Source organism: Artemia sp. Qi Xiang Cuo, chromosome 19, assembly GCF_049724085.1.
Source record: "Artemia sp. Qi Xiang Cuo chromosome 19, ASM4972408v1, whole genome shotgun sequence".
Lineage (NCBI taxonomy): Eukaryota > Metazoa > Arthropoda > Branchiopoda > Anostraca > Artemiidae > Artemia > Artemia sp. Qi Xiang Cuo.
Genome location: NC_142812.1, coordinates 55,864,180 through 55,888,709, shown reverse-complemented (window position 1 = coordinate 55,888,709; position 24,530 = coordinate 55,864,180). Strand labels below are relative to the sequence as shown.

The window sequence follows — 24,530 nt, the reverse complement described above, 5'->3', positions numbered from 1 at the left end:
CCCCGTGCAACTAAACCCCTGTGCAACTGAACTACCTTAGAACTGAACCACCATGCAACTGAACTACCATGCAACTGAACCCTTGTGTAATTGAACCATCGTGCAACTGAGCCACTGAACTCAGTTTTTCAGTATTCTAAAAAAATTAGGCAATATAATTGGGTAAAACCATAAGTTAGAATGTTACATGTTCAACCTTGTTGGAATTGTTTGTTTCTTAAAGTCACAATATAAATGCCTGTCAAGACCATTCATAAAAAAATCTTGGTTTTATTTTTGCAAAAAAAAAAAAAGATCCGATGTCACAAACGATTAAAGCTGATTTTATTTCTCTTTTTTTCCAGATAAATCAGACCTTTCTGGATGTTAAGTAATAAACATACGCGCTCAAAATATTTGACCTTTGTCAATCTAGATAACGAATTAAGATCAGATGTCTTTGAAGAAATTACAGCTAAAAAGGATATGGGAGGGTGACTGGTTTCACTCTAGTCTTTTTTCAACATTCCTTCAACATACACAGAAAGTTTAAACTTCATACCCTCAGGTTTATGCCCTCGGCTGTTCTCGACACATTGCAGATACGTCGTCTGGTAATACCGGATGCACAAAGTACCTCCTGATTTAGTTGAAGATGCTCCTAAACATTTTCCAAACGATGTGATGGCTGTGATACCATCAGCCATTGTATATATTGCTGGTATTTCCTTTTCACAGCCAATAAAGGAAAAAATGTCTTTTGATTGTGTTTGGCATTCTTCTTGACATTTCCCTACCTTAATGCTTCATGCTTCTTTTTCATTTATTGGATCAAACATGCCCTCTCTTCTTGAAAAACACCTTGTATGTTAACAATAGGCAACTTGCAAAACTTACAGCCCCTATACCAGGGGCTAGGGGGGTTGTGAACCTTGGAGGCATAGTTATTTAACCTTTGATCTGTTTTAAATAAAAGTCATCTCAAAATTATCGATTGGATGTATTTGGGGAAAAAAGGGTGGGATGGAAGTCCTTCAATCACTTTTAATTCTTAAAAAACACACTGGAACTTTTGATTTATAATTGAATGAGCACCCCCCCCCCCAGTTCATACAAAAATATTTTTCATAAAAACCTTAATTATTAACATTGAGTAACTGGCTTACCTTACAGCCCTTGCTCCAGGAGCTGCTGGTGGGGTTGATAACTCCAGAGCCATGGTTATTTGACCTTTAGACTATTTTGAATTTTTTTTTTAATTTTGATTGGATGCATTTAGGGGGAAACAGCGGGTAAGAGGGAGAGGCTGATTACCTTTGATTTTTCAAAATTGAACTTGAAATTTCAATTTCCAATTGAATGAGCCTTCTCCAAAGTTTGTATGACCATCCCTTCTATAAAATCCTTAAATTTTAACAATGGATAACTGGTAATAACCTACAGCCTTTGCTCCGTGGACTGTTTTTTTTTTTTGTTAATCACATTTATTAATTGCGTTTTATTGTTCGATTGAAAATTGACAGTTTTAGGGCCCTTTTTAAAAGTAAAAAGCGATTGGAGGACGACCAGCCTCCCCCCCCCCTGGTAAAACACCTCTGGGAAATACCACCTTGCAGAAAATGCCTCCCCATGAAAAATCTCCCCCTCTCAAAAATACTTCTTGCAGTTTGTTAGTATTCAATCACTTTCGACTTATACAAAAAGACTAGAACTGCCTGGGGATTATAACTAATTTCCACCTCCACCTTCCTCTTGTCTCTCCCCTAGAGCTGATTCTGTATTTATCCAAAGGCCTAATGAGAGTTGAGATGTTTTGGCATTAAAATGCACCTTTGAGGTATCTCCCTCTCTCCCTAGCTACAAAACAATCAGAGAAACCCATTGCAGAAGTTTAAATACCTTTTTAAGTTCTTTAATTTGTCCATTGCTTACAGATAGTGTGTGTTATTGGGAAGTATATGGACATTTTTCACGTGGGAGTTTCTGAAGAGGGAAGGAGAGTTTCTGGACGATTTTCCATGAGAAGACCATTTTTGAACAGAAGGGTGGAGGGGAGAAAGACACACATAAATTCCTCTTTTCCACTTTCCTTAGCACTTCTCAGCTAAACTAAAAAATAACAGAACCCAAACAAAATATTCCATTTTGGAAAACCATATTTTCCACGAGGGGGTATTTTCCAGGGGAGGGTTTTTCCTTGGGAGAGAGGGGGGGGTAAACGCCTACACCAGTAGACAGTGACAGAGCGAAGGGAAATCTCATTAACAGACATAAAAAAAGGAGAAATAAATCTGGCTTTAACAGTTTGTGACATCCAATTTGCTTTGTTTTTGTAACAACAAAACAGTTTATTATTCATCTTGACAGTCATTTATATCATGATTTGAAAAAGCAAACAATTCCAACAAGGTTGAACATGTAAAGATTCTAACTTGTGTTTTGCCCAATGTAAGTATGGTGTTTGAGTTGCATGAGAGTTCAGTTGCATTGTGGTCAAGTTGGACGGTGGTTCATTTACACGGGGGTTCAATTGCACAAGGGTTCAGTTACATGGGGGTTTAGTTAAATGGGGTTGAGTTCCATGGGGATTGAGTTACACAAGGGCTCAGCTAAATGGAGTTCAGTTGCACGAGGGTTCAGTTGCACAATGGTTCAGTTATTTGGTGGTTCAGTTGTACGGTGGTTCAAATGTTTGGGGTTCAGTTGCAATGGAACCTACAATATAGCGTTGCATCTGATACAATTCTGTTCCATGTACTTACTGTTTTTTTTTGCTTTCTTTTTATTGTTTTTTTTTTTTTAGTATATAAGGCTTAGGACAGGGAGCCAGGAATAGGGCCAAGGGAATCCCCATTAAAAGACATAAAAAAGGGAGAAATAAGTCTAGGTTTAATGATTTGTGATGTTTTATTTTTTTAGACAAAAAAAAAAACAGAGCTTTTTTATGAATTATCTTGACAAGAATTTATTTTATGAATTTAAAAAATAAACAGTTACAAGAAGGTAGAACATGTACAGATTCTACCTTATGTTTTACCACATGATATTAACTAATATTTGTAGAATACTGAAAAAAGAGTAAGGGGGTTGATTTGCACAAGGGTTCAGTCAAATGGATTCAGTTACATGGGACTTCGGTTACACAAGGATTCAGCTGCATGGGGTTCAGTTACACAAGGGTTTGGTTGCAATGGAACCATTATCTACAATCTTTTTAAGTGATGACAGGTAATACAATATAATTTATACATGATCTCAACCCCTGCCAACCCTAACATGAGCAATTCTCCTGCCTCTACTAATGTCAACTGACATTCAGAGATGGCTCGAAGCATCCAGACAGGATAGGGGAGATCCCCTCATTTGTATAACTCTTAAATTTACAACTTGTGAAGATTTATTATACATTAATCCTTTTTCGTTTATACTTATCTACAAAGAAAAAAAGAAAGTAAAATGGGATGCTACATGTGCAAATGCATAACTAAGAACAACTAAATCTGTCTTGTCAAGAATTATCTTGACAAGAATTTATTTTATGAATTTAAAAAATAAACAGTTACAAGAAGGTAGAACATGTACAGATTCTACCTTATGTTTTACCACATGATATTAACTAATATTTGTAGAATACTGAAAAAAGAGTAAGGGGTTTGATTTGCACAAGGGTTCAGTCAAATGGATTCAGTTACATGGGACTTTGGTTGCGCAAGGACTCAGCTGCATGGGGTTTAGTTACACAAGGGTTTGGTTGCAATGGAACCATTGTCTATAATCTTTTTAAGTGATAACAGGTAATACAATATAATTTATACATGATCTCAACCCCTGCCCCAACCCCAACATGAGCAATTCTCCTGCCTCTACTAATGTCAACTGACATTCAGAGATGGCTCAAAGCATCCAGACAGGATAGGGGAGATCCCCTCATTTGTATAACTCTTAAATTTACAACTTGTGAAGATTTATTATACATTAATCCTTTTTCGTTTATACTTATCTACAAAGAAAAAAAGAAAGTAAAATGGAATGCTACATGTGCAAATGCATAACTAAGAACAACTAAATCTGTATTCCCTCTTTTCAAAGTGGACTTGTCTAAGTCAATGGAATCAGTGAGGTCTTTCTAACTCACCAACAACATGAGGGAATCTAGTCAAGAATCAACCATGACGGTTCTCACCAAATTCTTAACAAGCTTGAGCCTTCTAGTTGTTCTTTCAACAGCAGCAACTACAATAGGTGCTGTATCTTCAGCATGAAAAATTATCAATTGTATTTTGAGGCCAAACAAAAGTAAAGATTATATGATTCCTAATGAGATAGTTAACCCAAATAGGGAAAGAATAGGAAATGATCAATCTATAGCTGATGATTTTTGTAACTTTTTTTTACTAAGATTGTTCAAACTATTTTGTCATGACTTGATAATGATATTAATGTAGAAGGGGAAAGTCAAATTTCTTCAAATTTTTTTAATGATGGTAGTATTTTTGTTTTGAGCAAATTTTTGCAGATGGTATGAAGAAAATTGTGCATTCTTTGAGACCATCACAGGCTGCTGGAATTGATCACATGCCAAAACAGGTTCTGAAGCATATTTTTCCAGTGATATCCCATATCAATACTGTTCTAAAAATAAATCATACCACCAAACCAATATAGATTTTTGAAGGGACAATCAATTGATGATGCCATTACCCATTTTATTTCTAAAGTGAAAGAATTTCTAGATAAGGGTTTTTACACCTTTATTTTTGACTTATTATTGACCAGTCAAAACATTCTTTGACATTGAACCATAATCTTTTAGTTAGAAAGTTAAAGAAATATAATTTTCCACTGTGGATTATTTATTGGATTCATATCTATTGGATAGGTCACAGGTGGTTATGGTTAGAGCAAAAAGATCACAAGAAAACTTAATAACTAGCAAAATTCCACAGGAGTTGATTTCAGGGCCTCTTCTCTACCTTATTTATACTGCAGATATAGGAAATTTGATGAAAGATTGTTTGACAGAATCATTAGCAGATGACATGGTTTTATTATTCAGATTTTTATCTGGAAAAAGCCCTATTTAAAGTCATGGAAAACGCAAATTCAAAGCATGTCAAATTTGAGCTATAAAGTTAATTTATTTTTAAAAGATTTGACTCAAAAGAAGCTTTTCTCAAATCCCAGTTAATAAAAGTAAAACAAATTCGGCAGCTCCAAACTGCTGCATTCATGCATAAATACACAAATGGTCTAGCATCCCAAGGACTAACATGACTTACCCTCTTTCATTTATCAACATATTATCATATTTGTCCAAACATTGTCATCTGAACATTTTTCTCTTACTTTGGATATTTGTCAGACACACACAAAGAGCAGCTTTTTCCACAAAATGTGTTGGAGCAAAATTATGGAAAGTTCTACTGCTGGAAGACTCTGTTTCAGTTTCATTATTTTCATACAATCATAAAAAAAATAATATTTATTCTACTATAGCACATGAATGGTTTTTAGCAAGATTCTCTCTTTTTTTTTGCTGTGTAGGGTATAGTGCCTGTAGTTTAATACTTTGTGATGTATTATGTATTAGGATGTGATGTAAATCAGTGATGTGTTAATATGAATACTTGATGTTCTCAGGGGCAAATGTTTAGGCCCTAGGGATCATTGATCAGTCCCTGGAGTTATGTTCTTATTTCTGTCTCTTATTCAATAAAATCAAAATAAAGTTTTTACCTTAGTTTTTAGTTTCTAGTGTCTTTCTTTGGCTCTATAGCCTTAGCAAAGGAAACCTTTTAACAAAATAAAAGTAGACCCTTTTTCTTGTGACTAACACTTTTCTTGAGACTAATTCAACCACTAGATCTATCTCTCAAGGTTAAAGTTTTATAATACAAAAATTATGAATGGTTATCAATGATAAGTGCCAATTGGAGGGTGAAGGTGTGGAGGTAGGTACTTCAAAATAGCCAACCATCCTGGGACATATTAAGCATCTGGATCAATTCCTTAGAGTTTAATTTGGCCAACTTAGTCACTTTCCACAGTAATTACCTTATATTGCACTTGTAAACAATAGGATAGACAAACACATTAATATGAAACTTTTCCTATGCTATATAGTCTACTATAAAGTATGATTTTTTGTTTGTTTCTTTTTTAGTTTTTTTTTCCAGTAATTAAAATAAGCTCTCCTCACAAGGAAACACCACACAATTCTGGAAGAAAATTTTTTAAGTATAAAATACTTACTTATATCATTTGTAAAAGTACTTCAATTCACATTACCCCCATTCCCTAATGTGCAAAAGTACTTTTGACTTGCTCACAAGCTCAGTGTCACATGTCTTCTAACCATGAGTGTCTGCTCTTCATATTTCACTTTTGACATGCCACCACTGTTCTTCTAGTCACATGCATATTTGCTCTTCATTTTCATTTCTGACTTGCTCACATGCTCAGTGTTGCATGTCTTCAAATCACATGTGTCTTTGCTCATCATTCTCATTTTTGATGTGCTCACTTGCTAGGTGTTGCATGTCTTCCAACCTCATCTGTCTTTTCTCTTCATTATATTTTTGACACATTTTTGGATTTTGATTACTTCAGACAATTTAGCAATGTGAAATTTCTTTAGCTACCTGTATTGGTGTTGAAGCAACTGATGGTCCAGGTTGTCAATTTTCACATCTTATCATGTTTGATAGTTTAGGTTCTCATTCCAAAGAATCATCATTTATTGTAATTGCAACTTCAAATTTTTGTTTTTTGGGCCTTCCAATAGACATTAAATTATATAAATAACTGCTGTGTTGGAAACTCAACAATCTTATTTATGCTATGAATGACATCATATAAGAAAATGTTTATATGATGTCATATGAAATGCTTACATGATATACTAACATAGTATATGACATTGTTTGCAAAACCAAAATTAAGGCTCTTAACAAATTTTCTCAGACTTCTGACCTATCTAGATTGTTTTTTTTTATGCAAGAATATTCCAAGATACCAATTTTCCTGCAAAAATATGGAGCCATTTTTGAAAAAAATACATAAATATGTATACATTTATTGCTTGTATATATATATATATATATATATATATATATATATATATATATATATATATATATATATATATATATATATATATATATATATATATATACATATATATATACATATATATATATATATATATATATATATATATATATATATATATATATATATATATATATATATATATATATATACAATAGGCAACTTGGAAAACTTACAGCCCCTATACCAGGGGCTAGGGGGTTGTGAACCTTGGAGGCATAGTTATTTAACCTTTGATCTGTTTTAAATAAAAGTCATCTCAAAATTATCGATTGGATGTATTTGGGGAAAAAAGGGTGGGATGGAAGTCCTTCAATCACTTTTAATTCTTAAAAAACACACTGGAACTTTTGATTTCCAATTGAATGAGCACCCCCCCCCCAGTTCATACAAAAATATTTTTCATAAAAACTTTAATTATTAACATTGAGTAACTGGCTTACCTTACAGCCCTTGCTCCAGGAGCTGCTGGTGGGGTTGATAACTCCAGAGCCATGGTTATTTGACCTTTAGACTATTTTGAATTTTTTTTTTTTTAATTTTGATTGGATGCATTTAGGGGGAAACAGCGGGTAAGAGGGAGAGGCTGATTACCTTTGATTTTTCAAAATTGAACTTGAAATTTCAATTTCCAATTGAATGAGCCTTCTCCAAAGTTTGTATGACCATCCCTTATATAAAATCCTTAAATTTTAACAATGGATAACTGGTAATAACCTACAGCCCTTGCTCCGTGGACTGTTTTTTTTTTTTGTTAATCACATTTATTAATTGCGTTTTATTGTTCGATTGAAAATAGACAGTTTTAGGGCCCTTTTTAAAAGTAAAAAGCGATTGGAGGACGACCAGCCTCCCCCCCCCCCCTGGTAAAAACACCTCCGGGAAATACCACCTTGCAGAAAATGCCTCCCCATGAAAAATCTCCCCCTCTCAAAAATACTTCTTGCAGTTTGTTAGTATTCAATCACTTTCGACTTATACAAAAAGACTAGAACTGCCTGGGGATTATAACTAATTTCCACCTCCACCTTCCTCTTGTCTCTCCCCTAGAGCTGATTCTGTATTTATCCAAAGGCCTAATGAGAGTTGAGATGTTTTGGCATTAAAATGCACCTTTGAGGTATCTCCCTCTCCCTAGCTACAAAACAATCAGAGAAACCCATTGCAGAAGTTTAAATACCTTTTTAAGTTCTTTAATTTGTCCATTGCTTACAGATAGTGTGTGTTATTGGGAAGCATATGGACATTTTTCACGTGGGAGTTTCTGAAGAGGGAAGGAGAGTTTCTGGACGATTTTCCATGAGAAGACCATTTTTGAACAGAAGGGTGGGGGGGGGGGAGAAAGACACACATAAATTCCTATTTTCCACTTTCCTTAGCACTTCTCAGCTAATCTAAAAAATAACAGAACCCAAATAAAATATTTCAATTTGGAAAACCATGTTTCCCACAAGGGGGTATTTTCCAGGGGAGGGTTTTTCCTTGGGAGAGAGGGGGGTAAACGCCTACACCAGTAGACAGTGACAGAGCGAAGGGAAATCTCATTAACAGACATAAAAAAAGGAGAAATAAATCTGGCTTTAACAGTTTGTGACATCCAATTTGCTTTGTTTTTGTAACAACAAAACAGTTTATTATTCATCTTGACAGTCATTTATATCATGACTTAAAAAAGCAAACAATTCCAACAAGGTTGAACATGTAAAGATTCTAACTTGTGTTTTGCCCAATGTAAGTATGGTGTTTGAGTCGCATGAGAGTTCAGTTACATTGTGGTCAAGTTGGACAGTGGTTCATTTACATGGGGGTTCAATTGCACAATGGTTCAGTTAAATGGGGTTGAGTTCCATGGGGATTGAGTTACACAAGGGCTCAGTTAAATGGAGTTCAGTTGCACAAGGGTTCAGTTGCACAATGGTTCAGTTATTTGGTGGTTCAAATGTTTGGGGTTCAGTTGCAATGGAACCTACAATATAGCATTGCATCTGATACAATTCTGTTCCATGTACTTACTGTTTTTTTTCTTTCTTTTTATTTTTTTTTTTTTTTTAGTATATAAGGCTTAGGACAGGGAGCCAGGAATAGGGCCAAGGGAATCCCCATTAAAAGACATAAAAAAGGGAGAAATAAGTCTAGGTTTAATGATTTGTGATGTTTTATTTTTTTAGACAAAAAAAACAGAGCTTTTTTAAGAATTATCTTGACAAGACTTTATTTTATAAATTTAAAAAATAAACAGTTACAAAAAGGTAGAACATGTACAGATTCTACCTTATGTTTTACCACATGATATTAACTAATATTTGTAGAATACTGAAAAAAGAGTAAGGGGGTTGATTTGCACAAGGGTTCAGTCAAATGGATTCAGTTTTGAGATGACTTTTATTTAAAACAGATCAAAGGTTAAATAACTATGCCTCCAAGGTTCACAACCCCCCTAGCCCCTGGTATAGGGGCTGTAAGTTTTGCAAGTTGCCTATTGTATATATATATAGAATAGGCAACTATATATAGTTGCCTATTGTATATATATATATATATATATATATATATATATATATATATATATATATATATATATATATATATATATATATATATATATATATATATATATATATATATATATATATATATATATGACTCTCAAGGAGGTACACGGTTGAGGTAACATATATCAAAGGATATTGAAGATGAACCTAAAACAAGGAATCTAATGGTGGGCTAATACTTTCAATTTAATGAGCAAGTTAATTTTACAGGGGTCATAACTCTATATTATTATCCAATATCTAGGTAAAGGTAAAGAAAAGCATCTCTTCAAAAGAAGACATGCTAGAATAAAGAGAGACATTTTTAGATTTTTTTTTCATGTTTGTATTTTTAAAAGTTTATCTTCAGCCTCCTTGAATAGCCTTTTGTAGCATTAGATCATATAGAAAAAACTAAATTAAAAAATAATGAGAACTGAATCAAAAACCAAGAAAAATGAAAAAACAACAACAGGGAAATATGACTCATTTATAGTTATACATAATATAAAGTAAGAATTCCATCATTTTTTTGGATAGTCAAGAAACATGTGAGATCACATTGGAGACTTTTCTATTACTGAGCTATGATTTACATGTATATACTAAAAAAATGCTTTGTTGTACTCTTTTTGAATATACACAGATAGATATCTATTGCTATTAAAGCCTCTATAGGCCATGGCATTGAACATATTATAGATTTTGAGAATAGCATTTTAACCAACTACAAATGATTGTCACCAAAGTGACATTAAATTCCTTTTATTTAATTGTTTGTAATCATTTTAGATTTGTATAGCCATTTCAAGACAAAAGCAACTCAGACCTTGTGGTATACCCTGCCCCACCTTAGATTATGGGTAAATTTAAAGCAGGCCTTATAATTTAGCATAGATGAAAGTGAAAATGGTATTTGATGCCTTTTTTATGCTCTTTCATGATTCAATAATTGCTTCTGGGGCTAATTGCATCTTGAGCCCTTAAACGGGCCTCAAATATATTTTATCTGAATTATGAAAGAGCACAAGAGAAGCATTGAATGATGTTTTCACTTTTGTCCTAGCTAAATTATATTGCCCACTGCAATAGGCTATTACCATGAAATTTACCCACCCCCCTAATGTGAAAATATATACCCTGAATTGTTGATGGCAAAGTTTTGAATCACAAAATTCAGTGCTATTTTTGTTGACAGCATTCAAAAAAGTTTGAAACAGTAGGAAAATGGTTTATATTTGAGTTGTGTAGTTTTGATATTTTTGTTAAGTATGATACCTTTTCTCCTTATTTTGACTTTAAAAAACAACAATTCTAAGTTTCCAATATGTATAATAATTATAGTTAACAGACTTTATCTGCAACTTCCCTACATTTTAACCCCCCCCCTAATATGAAAACATAGCCTATAGGGCTACCACAAATTAGGCCTATATAGTCTATTTTCCATGTTTTCTGATCCTTCTGGAACACGTTGAGGAAAGATTAATGCATGGCAAAATACAGCCTTGAATAGGAAAAGAAGTAGGCCTATCTTAGGGGCCTAGAGCCTAATCATAGTTTGGCAACACACTTTGAAGTTACGCCTAGTCCTGGAAAAAGCATATCACTTAGGCTCAAAAATATAAAAACACACATACTTAATTATATATAAAGTTAATCTAAGAAAAAAGCTGCAAAGGGGAAATACTATATACCTTCCTCAATTTTCAGTTTTTAAATTGAATGCGTATATCAGACAGTGTTGCCGACAGACGAAGAGTTAAATCTTTTGATTCTTGAAAAATCATTGCTCCAGCATACCGGGAAGGGCCAGTGTTTCCACTTGTCTTTTCAAACAATCTGTAAAATCTTGACAATTTTCGGGAGAAAATCGGTAGGTGGCTCTCAGGATTTGGGAGAAAATCGGGAAATGGATCTCAGGAATTAGTAGAATTTTCAGTTTTGTATTTTGTATTGAGTTTTTGGAGGTGTTCGAGCGATTTGAGCATAAAGTACCACATTCTAAATGTTTGGAGTGAAGATTTACTGGAGCCAGCTGCAATTCCGGAAAGAAAATTTGTAGATTAACGTTGTCAAACATGACAAAAGGAAGCAGGAAAAAAATTGAAATGTATTTAATTTTGAAACTAAGTGCAGTTATATTTAATTTAGACTCTAAAGCTGTTGGCTCTGATGAGACTCTGATGGCTTTAAACGATTGTTTGCCTGATATTTTAAGCAAATTTATGGTCCTATGTCAATTCTAAATTATTGGTCAACCTTCTTAAGACCATAGGCGGACGTGCCTTGTTTGCCTCTCATTACAGGCAATCTAACGGTCTTATGTCAATTGTTGAATTCTTGGTCAGCATACCTGAGACTCTAGGCAGGCATGCCTTTCCAAAAACTAACAAACAAGTATGTCTCCGATAAGAGAAACCATGCATACTCCTGCCATTTAGCCGTGTCCCAGCCATTTAAACATTTGCCTCTCAATTACTTGGACTATCTGTCTTGGCTTTTCTCTGTCTACAATTAGCCATGTCTTGATGCAGCCTATGCAACCTACTGCAAACTACTTGATAACTTCAATTCAGACTTCAGTTATATTTAATTCAGACTCTAAAGCTGTTGGCTCTTATTGAGACTCTGATGGCTTGAAACGATTGTTTGCCTGTTATTTCAAGCAAATTTATGGTCCTATGTCAATTCTAAATTTTTGGTCAACCTGCTTAAGACCATAGGCGGACGTGGCTTGTTTACCTCTCATTACTGTTTAATTAAGACATTTTTCTTCATCGACCCCTATTTTTTCTCGCCCTTTGAGATTCTACACGAGAGCCCACTAAGTTCAGAACTGGGACAGAAAATCTGGACGAATTACGGACACAAGGCCTTTGGCATTGAGTCTGAGTTGAGTAGATAACCTTTTTTGCCACCATCCCCAGAGATATTCACAAATGATAAAGAGAAAACGCAAAATCGTAGCTAATTAGTATTGATATAACTGAAAAAAAGTATAAAAAATAACAAAACTTTCAGATATATATACCGCATTACATTCATAATCTGTGTCATATCGGATGGCTTTTTATGTGAGGATTCTTCCCTGATCATGCAGTAACTCAACTGTGACGGCATACACTGCTAGTTCTTTTAGCCTCTTTCTCAGGGGCTGGTCAACCGTCAGTGTGTCGGCTGTAACTCCGTCTCGTTTCATTTCAAGTTTCGTCTGAATTGTGGAAGCCAAAGATATTGTTACCAAATGATTCCTACTGTCTGTTTTTACTTCTTGAGTAAGCTGAATAGTCTTTCTGAAGCTACGTTCGAAAATGGCAAGGGAAAGAAAGTATTGTACAAACTTTGCTAAGTTTGATTTCCACGGTGGTCTCTCGCACTCAAAGCCAATTTCCAGTAATCCACGGCTGTCAGAGTCACTGTTTTATCATCATTGGCAATATTGAAATGTTCCCGCCATTCTTTTGTCAATGGTACTTTTCGACCACTAATTTTACTCGTTTTCATCCTTTCTTCGCGATTTTGTTTTATAATACACTGACAGGCCCTGGTGGACTATATTTTTACACTTTCTGCTTACACAATCTTACGTTATCAATAACATTCTTATGCGGCATATTTTTCAGGAATGGGACTAACTCGACAACCAGCAAAAATTGTAAATTGTTTTCAAAATGCTGCAATTTTCATCTCTGTTTCTTGTATTGGGTCATTTGAAGCAAACCCCTTCAGTTTTACAGAGCAACTGCAGACAAAGTCCAATTTTTGTCATATTTCTTTAAATTTGTAGTAAATTTGGATCATTCTAAACCTACTGAATCAGCTGGACCCACATAGTGGTAGTTCCCGTCTTCTTGGTGCAAGCCAACACCTGTGGTTAGTTTATGAATTGAAAATAATTAATTAATTACAAACCTTGATCAAAATGATCAAAATAGGAAATCATTGCAACCACTGTGGAATGGATAATGGGCAAACCTATGCCAATAAATTCAAATCGCGCTGCCTCAATTGCCTGGGACGTTAGGAACAATTCCTAAAAGACGACAGACAACGGCTAGGTAAAAAAAAGAATGACCACAACGTAGAATGTTTCGGGCATTAAGTTTTCTGGAGATTTTCGGGAGATTCGGTATCTACTTTTTTTGTCGGGAGATTCATTAGAAATTCGGTAGATCTCCCAGAAAATCGGGAGAAGTGGAAACACTAGGAAGGGCGCCTCCAGGATTCGTTGACCGTATACGAGTGGTTATCAACTCCAAATGGCTCTTGCATACCGGGATAGGGTGCCTCCCTGATTCGTTGACCTTACAGAAGGGGTTAGCATCTAAAAATGGCTCCAGTATACCGGGATAGGGTGCCTCCCGGATTCGTTGTGGCATTACTTCTTGCGGTGGCCGGAGTTTACCCCCCCCCCCGGCGAATACCGCCCAGGAAAATACACCCCCCCCACCGCGGAAAATACCCCCCAGAAAATACCCCCGCGGAAAATACCCCTCCCCCAGAAAAATATCCCCCCGTAAAATACCCCCCCCCCCGCAGAAAATACCCCCCCCCCCGCAGAAAATACCCCCCGTGGAAAATACCACCCCGGAAAATACCCCCCACGGAAAATTCCCCCGAAAAATAGCCTCCCGGAAAATACACCCCGCGGAAAATACCCCCTCCCCGGAAAATACCCCCCACGGAAAATACCCCATCCCCCCCAAAAAAAATTGAGTTTTATTTTTTTTTATTTTTTTAGGGGGGGGGGGGGCGAGGGGGTGGAATTTTGGTACTTGTGTATTATGCGCCACTCACTCAAGTTTACGCTGTGTAAAATTCGAGAACACACCGTTTTTTTGGTTACTTTCTTCGTTAATTTAAAAATAAATTTGAGCTATAGATTTGCACATTAGGGGGGGGGGTAAGCATAACGGGCCTGCATGCAAAATGTGTTTGGTACAATTATTCTGCATATTAGATAGATACACAAATAAGTGTATTTTAAAGCAAAATATACGGCCATAAACACAGTAAAGTAACATAAATGAATAAAGTGAATGGGGGGGGGTGTTTAAATCCAGAGAAATGTCCTCCCCCACGAAAAATAGCCCCCCCTCCTTCGGAAAGTGTAACCCCGCGGAAAACACCCCCTCCTTGGAAAATACACCTCGTGGAAAATACCCTCTCCCCCTGTGGAAAATAAGGTTTCTAAATTTGAAACTATTATTTCAGTTTTCTTATAGTTTTGTTGAAAAGTGCTAAGGAGGTGGAAAAATTGGAATTTACACGTCAGAAGTGTCTTAAATGCGTAAAAAAAAAACACAAATCTACTTGTGTTGAAAAGGCTTCCTTATGATTCTCTATAATTTTTGCCAGTGGTAGATGTCAAATTAAAAAAAAAAATTACTGTGCATTTTAATACAGTAAAGTATGTAATATCTGAATATAAATTAATTTTAAACAAAAACCTTTTGTCGTGTACTGATCTTCAAATGGCCCTTACTAAAAACAAACACCCCTCAAACAGCAGAGCTATTGGCAGAGACGGCTTTACTGGTACGCAGGGCCTTTTGCATCCGCCATTGCGTGGAGCCTAATGTTAAGATTATAACGTAGCGGGAGCAATAATAATATAACCTCCAGCGGGACCGGTAACAATGTGATTCCTAGGGTTCAGCAAGACTGTTGTGGTTTAGGATCAAAAAGCTCTAACAAACGGGGGTTTTGACAGTTTTAAAATCGTTGGCCCTGCTTCACATACAGGGGAGTCCCGCATTAGGGAACCCCAGCCATACATTCCACGGCTTTGTCTGTGAAGCCCCACGCAAAGTCACAAAATCACTCGTATGATTGTGATTCGTAATATATCCGGTCCTGTGTGCACCCCCCCCCCCAAAGGCTGGTACTGGCTATTGGAGGGCTTGGAATCGAAAGTTCTTAATAGAGACCAAAGACATAAAATAATTTAGTATGAATATAAATTTCGGGTTATCAGATTTTCCAGCTATGATGCTAGGTAACTGCTAAAGTTGATAGTTTATTTATAACCCGCAACAGTACAAAAATAAATAAGGGGTAAAGAACAAAACAATATAAACTACAAGAAAATACAAGCGAAAACACAACATTAATGACATAGCCATGTCTGCTGATTAGAAACCAGGGGGAAATAACTGAGAAGGTCACTGTTTCACAAATTTTTTTGGATTATCAGCCCTCGGATCCTTTGCGATGTCGTCAAGCAGCACTAGCGGATCAGCAAGACCAAAACGAGAAATAACCTTATGGTTTCTATACAATCTTGGCAAATATTAGAAGAATTTGCAATATTTAAAATAATCACTCCTTAACTGAAGACAGTATTTATTTTGCATTAAAGGCTGAAAACCAGCGAGAAATAGAATTGTTAGAGAGCAAAAACTATGGTAAAGTTTACATAAGCCTCTACGACTGTAGCTTCATCTATTTGGTGAGATTTTACCATACGAGATACGAATACACTGTAGAGCACTAGCAACCAGGGACGAGCATGTAGCCGAAAGTGTAAAAGAAAAAGTAATGCCAAGCCATTTAATCAAACAGTTCGTGGTAACGAACTGTAAGTAAGGAGCGACCCGGCTCAATGGTAACCGAAACTCTAGAAAAGGGTATTTTGACACAAATAGATACATCAAAAGAATCAAATTTTAATGCTGATTTCAAATATATAAGTTTCATCAAGTTTAATCCTACCCATCAAAAGTTAGGCGCCTGAGAAAATTTGGCTGATTTTCGAAAAAAGGGGGAAAGAACCCTTAAAAGTTATAGAACCTTAATGAAAATCACACCATCACATTCCGCGTATCAGAGAACCCTACTGTAGAGGTTTCAAGCTCCCATCTACAAAAATGTGGAATTTTACATTTTTTGCCAAAAGAAGGATCACGGGTGCGGGTTTATTTGTTTTTTTTTTTTTTTTTTTTTTTTCTCCAGGGGTGTTAGTATCGAAACAGTTGTGCTAGAATATAGTGGAAGGGCTCATTAGAATGGAAATTGAAAGTTATAGTGCCCTTTTTAAGTGACAAAAAAAAATGGAGGGCAACTAGGCCCCCTCCCACGCTCATGTTTTTCCCAAAGTCACCTGATCAAAATTTTGAGATAGCCATTTTGTTCAGCATGTTCGAAAATATTATAAGTATGTCTTTTAAGATTACATAATCCCCCGAAGTTCCCGGGGGGAGGGCTGAAAGTTATGAACTTTACCCAATGTTAACATATAGTATTGGTTATTTGGAAGTATACATACATTTTCAGGGGAGATTTTTCCTGGTAGTGGGGGGGTGGGTGGGTCAGGGGTTATGTGGGAGGATCTTTCCATGAAGGAAGTTTTCATGGGGGAAGGGACATTGCTATGAAGGGGACGCCGGACTTCCCACCATTATTTAAAAAAAGATCATAAATTTAATTAAAAAAAAACAAGTATTTCAACTGCAACAGTAGCAACATCGAAACTTTAAACGAACAGAAAATATTACATATATAATTGGGTTCACCCCTTAGTCAATGCCTCGCTCTTTAAGCCAAAGATTTTTTAGTACTTTCATAAGAGCTATTTATTCTAATTAACGGCCTTTGTGATTAAGCGGTCATTTCTAAAGAATTGGAACAAAATTTGAACTTTCGCTTAAAGAGCGAGGTATTGACTAGGGGGCGAACCCCCTAATAAACGTATTAAAAATATATGAATATAGAAGTTCGTTACGTAAGTTAATTCGTAAGTTACGTATATTTATTACTAATAAAAACGTTCGTAAATAAAATTAAACAAGTTTTGAGAAAGCCATTTAACTAAATAAAAGTAAGTTAATATGAAAATTTTGTTTTAATTATTCATGTACGGTGAGCCAAGATCAAAACCTGTATTTATTCAAAAACGTTCAAAAATTAAATAAAAAAACAAGTTTTTTAAACTGAAAGTAAGGAGCGACATTAAAACTTAAAACGAACAGAAATTATTCTGTATATGAAAGAGACTGTCCCCTCCTCAACGCCTCGCTCTTTACGCTAAATTTTGACTCTGTCTCACAACTTTATTTTTTAAAACAATAAAAAACTTTAGCGTAAAGAGCGAAGCGTTGAGGAGGGGACAGTCTCTTTCATATACAGAATAATTTCTGTTCGTTTTAAGTTTTAATGTCGCTCCTTACTTTCAGTTTAAAAAACTTGTTTTTTTATCTAATCTTTAAAACAGACACGAGTAGCATTGCACCCACATATAAAGGAGGAGCTTAAGGAGGAGCTGAAGGAGGAGCTATTAAATACGTAACCTAACCAGAAACAGGTACCCGGTTATAATGGTCTATGAACAATGTCATAAGAATTGCATAAATGGTAAATCCCAAATTACAATTTTAACATTCATATTAGATCACCCATTTCACTCAATTCCACTCTAACAACTGTTTTAGTACCGGGTATCTGTCCCGGTATCTGTAGCATCTCCCGTTTGACATTCCATATAGAGTATATAAAAGTGTCCGTTTAATGCACTAGTACCGATTTATATTTGCCCCCTGCTCAAAGTCAAATTAGTTTCCTGCTTGACCCTCATACACTACAATAAAGTTTTATTTTGATCCTCCGAGCTTCTTTAAAAGGCTTAGGGAGTGATTAGTCCTCCTTAGAAATATTAAACCAAACATACCTGCATTTGGAAGCTTTTAGAGAAAGCCGAACATTGCCCAAAGCATTAATCAGAACATGTCGATTCTTAGTGAGGCCCGACCTAGTATGGCTAAGTAATAGTACATCATCAGCATAAGCAATATGACTAACCCCAGCATTTTTTGAAAACACAGTAGGAGACAATATTCGCAAATAATCTAATAGCACAGTTTTAAAGATATATGGAGACAGCACAACACCTTGCCTGACCTTCTTCTTTACTGTGATAGGCTCAGATATATCGAACATCCATTTCAACCGAAAACAAATTAAAATGCCAGTACTGGAGAACATTTATGACGAAAAAATGACTCTTGCTTTAACTAAGCAATGAAACGATTGCAAAGTTTCGACATCAACCGAGAAAAAATAAAGTGGTCTTTTTGCATTTTTGGCGAAGCCAGCAGGTGACAAAGTACATAATGAGCTTGAGCACAACCAAAATCCGCTCTGAATCCAATTTGATAATAAGAAAAATCATATTTAATCAAATTTTCAGGCAAGGAGGCATACTCAAAGAGCTTGCTCATGAAGTAAGACACTGTAATTAGTCGATAACTGGAACTAATCACTTCACATATCTCCATGGACCATGACCCAGCCTTTTATTTTCTATCCCTGTTTGCTGAAACACGAGAAAAGAACTTCAAAATGAAGGGTCACCTGAGATATTCAGGGCCCAATTTAGGAAACAGAATTTGGTGCCTATATATTGTCAACCTGCCTAAGACTCTAGGCAGGGTTGCCTTTCCAAAACCTATCACACAAGCATTTGTCCAATTAGAGAGTCATACTTACTCCCGCCATTTACCCGTGCCATTTAAACATTTGCCTCCCAAACACTTGGACTATTCGTCTTGTTTTTTTTTTCTACAGTTTACCATGTCTTGATGCCTACTGCAAAATACTTGACTTTCAATTCAATATCAATTCAACAGAATATATTTTGAAAATATATACAAAGTTTAATATTTTAAGGCTAGAAATAATAAAGTAATCAGTTAGTGCAATCTAGCCTATTTTAATGAGAAAAAGGTATTTGGGTTGGCTGGTTACCCTTCAATCACTTTTGATTCTAAAATAAGGGACTAGAACATTCGAGATTGTCCTTTTCGGCCAACCGTCTAGGGCTAAACGGAAAGCAGGTCTTCCTCGTCTGGGGTGGGACGACGTCATAAAGAAAGAGTTAAAGGAAATGGGAACTTCCTAGGAGGGTGTAAAAAGGGAGGCTTTGAATAGATTGGGATAGAGGAGGAGCGTGTATAGCTGTGCTGGCCTCAGGCGGCTTGGTACTGCGGTGAGTTGTTAGTAGTAGTTTTCTCTCTTCTGTATGATTATTCTTCTGATAATTTCGGATTTTTATATATATGACACACATATTTTTCAATTTTGTCAAGCATTTTGATTCAATAGGGAATAGAGGTCATCCAGTTTCATGGTTTACAACTACTTTCTAGTAGATTATTAAATCCATACCTCAACCCTTTGCCCCTTAGGGGTTGGAGAAGTGTAGGCATGCGGCTCTTGAATCACTCAAAGTTGTATATTAAAAGAAGGATTAAATAATCGTATACTTACTTATTCAGATTATTGACTTATTTTTATTATTTAATAGACAGGATAAAACTAGAACTGCAGCTAAGAATATTAGTGAAAAAGCTTTATGTTTAATAGAAAGGAGAAAGGACTTGTACAAGAATTATCTGAGTGATAGATCACATGAAAAGAAAAGAAATGTAAAGAAAGTGGAGAAAGCATTGAAATATGAACTAAGTAGGTGTGAAGTGGAGGCCATGGATAAACTTGCCGAGGATTTAGAAGATGCAGCTAGACGGCATAATAGTAAAATATTGTACTGGCATGTTAAAAAATGGAGAGGTAGTATTCAATCCGGACTTGTCCCAGTTAGAGATAGGAATGGGGTGGCAATTAGCAATAAGGCAAAGCTAAAGTGAGATGGGCCGAAAATTTTGATAATTTGCTTAACCGAGATAGAGTTGCAGTAAAAAATACAGAGGGAAAGGAAAAAGTTTGTGATACCTTTGATGTGACTGAAGATGTGTTTTGTGATGAGGAATTATAAGCAGTACTAAGAGGATTAAATAATAATAAGGCTCCAGGTGCTGATAGGGTAGTAAATGAGTTTCTTAAATATGGTGGCTCTGAGGTTAGAAATAAGTTATTGAAAATTATGAATATGATTTTTGAAAAAAGGGAAGTACCTAACGATTTTAAGGAAAACCTTAATTAAGCCACTTTATAAGAAAAGTGATAAAAATGAGTGTAGTAATTATCGAGGCACTAGTCTGGTCTCTGTAGGTAGCAAATTGCTTAGTAATATGACACTTTTTAGACTGAGAGATGCCGTAGACAAAGTTTTAAGAGAAGAGCAGTGCGGTTTTAGAAAAGGTAGAGGATTTGTTCACCAAATTTTCACTCTTAGGCTAATAATTGAGAAGTGCCTAAGTTTTCAAACACCTTTGGTCCTTAGTTTTATAGATTATGAGCAAGCGTTCGATTCTGTTGATAAAAGAGCTTTAGCAAAGGTCTTATCCTTGTGTGGTATACCAGACAAATGCATTAAAGTGATTAGTGCTATGTATGAGAATAACACTGATGTGGTTAAGGTAGGAAATGAGGTTAGCAGCTGGTTTTGTATTTAATCAGGAGTTAAGCAGGGTTTCGTTCTATCCCCCTTTATATGGATTATTTTGATAGACTTTGTCTTAAGGAGCACAGGAAAGGCAATGGGAGACCACGGAATCAAATGGGGAGGAAAAAGTCTCCTGGACTTGGATTATGCTGATGATTTAAGCATCCTAGATGAAAGTGTGAGCAAAATGAATGAAGTTTTAGAGGTTTTGCGAGTTCAGGGTGCTAGTATTGGTTTGAAAATTAATGTTAGGAAGACTAAGTCACTAAGGCTAGGAATAAGTTAAGATGAAAAGGTGACGTTGGTTAATGAAAACATTGATCAGATGGGCAGTTTCACTTACCTTGGTAGTATTATTAGTAAAGACGGTGGGAGCAGTGAAGATGTTCAAAATAGAATAGCCAAAGCTCAGGGTGTTTTTTCACAGTTAAAAGAAGTCTGGAAGAATTGGAAGATAAGTCTGCAAACCAAGATTAGAATCTTAGAAGCTACAGTGATGACAGTGGTCAAATATGGCTCTGAAGCATGGACGCTCCGAAAAGCGGATGAAGATTTGCTAGATGTTTTCCAGAGAAATTGCTTAAGGATTGTTCTGGGTACCCGGCTGACTGACCGTATTTCAAACAATAGGCTATACGAAAAATGTGGTTCAATACCGCTTTCTAGGTCTATAATGAAAGAAAGGTTGAGGTGGTTAGGGCATGTTGTGCGGATGAAGGATGACAGATTGCCGAAGATTGTTCTTTTCGGCCAACCATCTAGGGCTAAACGGAAAGCAGGTCGTCCCCGTCTGGGGTGGGAGGACGTCATAAAGAAAGATTTAAAGGAACTGGGAACTTCGTGAGCGGGTTTAAAAAGGGAGGCTTTGAAGAGAGTGGGGGGGAGGAGAAGCGTGCGTAGCTGTGTGTGCCTCAGGCGTCTGGGTGCTGAGATGAGGTGTGAGTAGTATTTGTAATTCATTTTATTTTAAAATTATATTATGTATAATATGAATGATTTTCTATTCACTTTTTAATTAATTTTTTGAAGAAATTATCGTATTTATATTAGAATATGAATTTTAAATAAATTAATTAATTATAATATATTTTTGTTGTACATGTATTATTATTATGGACTTTTTTTTCAGAGGGAGCGCTTTATTTATTATTATATTAATATATTTCATGTGAACTTGTTTTAAAAAAATGTATAAAAATATTATTAATATTATTTAATATATTAATTTTTTTATTTTTTTTTATTTATATTCTATTAGTTTTTGATTTTTAAGGATGACTTTTTATTCTTTTTTTTTTAATTTGCATACTAAAAAATTAAAAAAGAAAAGTAAATAAATTAATTTGTCTAAGTCTATAATTTTAAATAGTAAATATTAATTTTATAACTATTATAGTAATTATGTTCCTCATAAAACGTGCCACGTAAATAGTATTGTTATTTTTAAGAGTTCTTATATTATTTTTTAATATTAACAGATTATTAGGAAGATTAAAAATGTTAAATAGTTACACACTGCAAAATAAAAAATTAAAATTAAAAAAATTTCTTTGAAAAAAAAACTGTAGGATTAAAAATAAAGTCAAAATTAATATTATTTTTTAAATTACAATTTTATTAAAATTATATAATTATTTCAAAAAAAGAAGTTGAAAAATTATTAATATTTTTTTTTTTTATATATATATATACATAAATAAAGCCACCAAAACAAAGGTTGTTTTTAATATAGTCATGGGAGTTAAAACATTTTATAAAAATTAGCTCATTGTTATAGATTCTCTTTAACTCGACCCGGGACGACTTGGTCTGAATGATTTCTGCCAGCACTCTCGTCCAGGTGGTACCCGATCGCCGGGCGAATCTCGGTTTCAGATAGTCTTGTGGGGGAGTACCCTGCTCTAGCTAGTCCTGACGTGCTGTCTTTCGGCGAGTTGATCGCACGGGCTGTGTTTTATCAGGACTTAGCTTCGAGAGCACCTCCGAGGGCGGGTTATACAAGTAATTCGAGAATACTGACATGGACACCACCTGAACACGGTCCTGGCTCAGTTGTGGGGGTGTAGCTGTCGTGTAGCCCGAGTGTTCTGCACACTCTGCTCTGTTTTTACTCTGGTGGAGTTGAGCGAGATGGCTGTTTTGTGAACCTGAGAAGAGAGTACATGTATAGTTTATGACATGTGTTAGGTACTAATTGAACAGTGGCATAATATACTCATCAGTAATAACACTTGTTCATCTTATGATAAAGCATTATTTCTTTAAATGTTCTCTAAACATTGTTTTATTATACATATTTTAATTTGTTATCTGTAAATGGTACATAAGGGTCTGAAAACACCATTTTTTTAAATTATTAAAGTCCTTTAAATATCTTTACTGAAACTTGGTTTCAAACTTTTTTATAATAATAAAATTTTTTTAATGTTATTTCTTCATTTTTTTTTTTTTAAAATCATTGAAAAAATATATAATATATAAATCTTTAAATTCAATCATTTTTTAATAATTTATAAAACACTACACTCATAAAACAATGGAAATACGAAAAAACTCACCCAATAGAAAAAAAACAATAAAGCCTTTAAAACCATATTCAGATCCAAACAGTAAAAAAAACTAAACATAAAAACAAAAAAAGTCTCAAAATTTTATTTTATACGTCCACGGAAGAACATATGGCTGATCCTCTCCACCGTCTGAAAAACACTGGGTTTTATTTCGAGGAACCCAGTCGACTTCGAACTGTGGGTACCACACCCGAGGAAATGACATGTGCTCCAAGAGAGATCGGGCCCAATGAAGTCAGTCGGGTTGCCAACCTTGGCCATTTGACTCCTGTTTCAGAGGAGCTCATCATTGAAGATGATTTACAATCTTTCCTGATTCCTCCGTTTTCTGATTCTGACGTCTTTGTTGCTAATAGAGGTAAGAACCATTTCAGCAAAGTGCTTCAAATAATTAAAAAATTTAAATGTACCAGTTTTTGTAGTATCGGGTGCTAAACAAAAACAAAAAAATGATGTGGGCTCATGTCCACAGCTTCAAAAGGTTCCTGTTGTTAAGTCCTTTGAAGAATTCAATTTTTACGGACTAAAAGCGGTGTCAAATCCACCTAATGAATTCTGGCTATTTATGTTCACAGTTCAATGTGGCGACACTGACAAAATATAGCACTGCCCTAAAACTGCTATAGGGTAGACGATTTATTCTCCAGGGATTAAATTTGTAGTTTGTCTAAATAAAATGTAATAAAGAATTTACTTTATTTTAATATTTCATAATATAATATTTAGTTTATTATAATATTTATACTAATAATCGATAAAAACAAACAACGCGGAAAGGAAACAGAAAAACAAATAAAGCCAAAAGTGGAGTTAAAAACTGAAAAACAAACAATGCGGAAAACCCTAAAAATTAGCAAACAGGTCAAATAACAATAAAAAAAAATAAAAATTTTGTTTCGAATTTGCACCAATATCTACAATTATAAAAAGATATTATCTGAGAACACTGCTATATCAGTGGGTTGATATGTATGTATTTATGTCTATTTCGAGTGGTAT

The 24,530-nt window shown here is 35.1% G+C and overlaps 1 protein-coding gene across 2 annotated transcripts in view; it reads right to left on the bottom strand.

Annotated features, from left to right (window-relative positions):
* The window catches only part of LOC148941023 (uncharacterized), a 111,505-nt gene extending 100,159 nt beyond the window's left edge, over positions 1-11,346 (bottom strand). Inside the window, exon 1 of one of the 2 annotated variants that reach the window (XM_089104825.1) lies at positions 11,318-11,346. The gene's annotated coding sequence lies outside the window, so the exon portion shown is untranslated. Of the gene's footprint in view, positions 1-6,231; positions 6,347-11,317 lie in introns of those variants that run through there. The other variant, XM_089104826.1, reaches the window with a different exon arrangement.
* Positions 11,347-24,530: the final 13,184 nt, after the last annotated feature.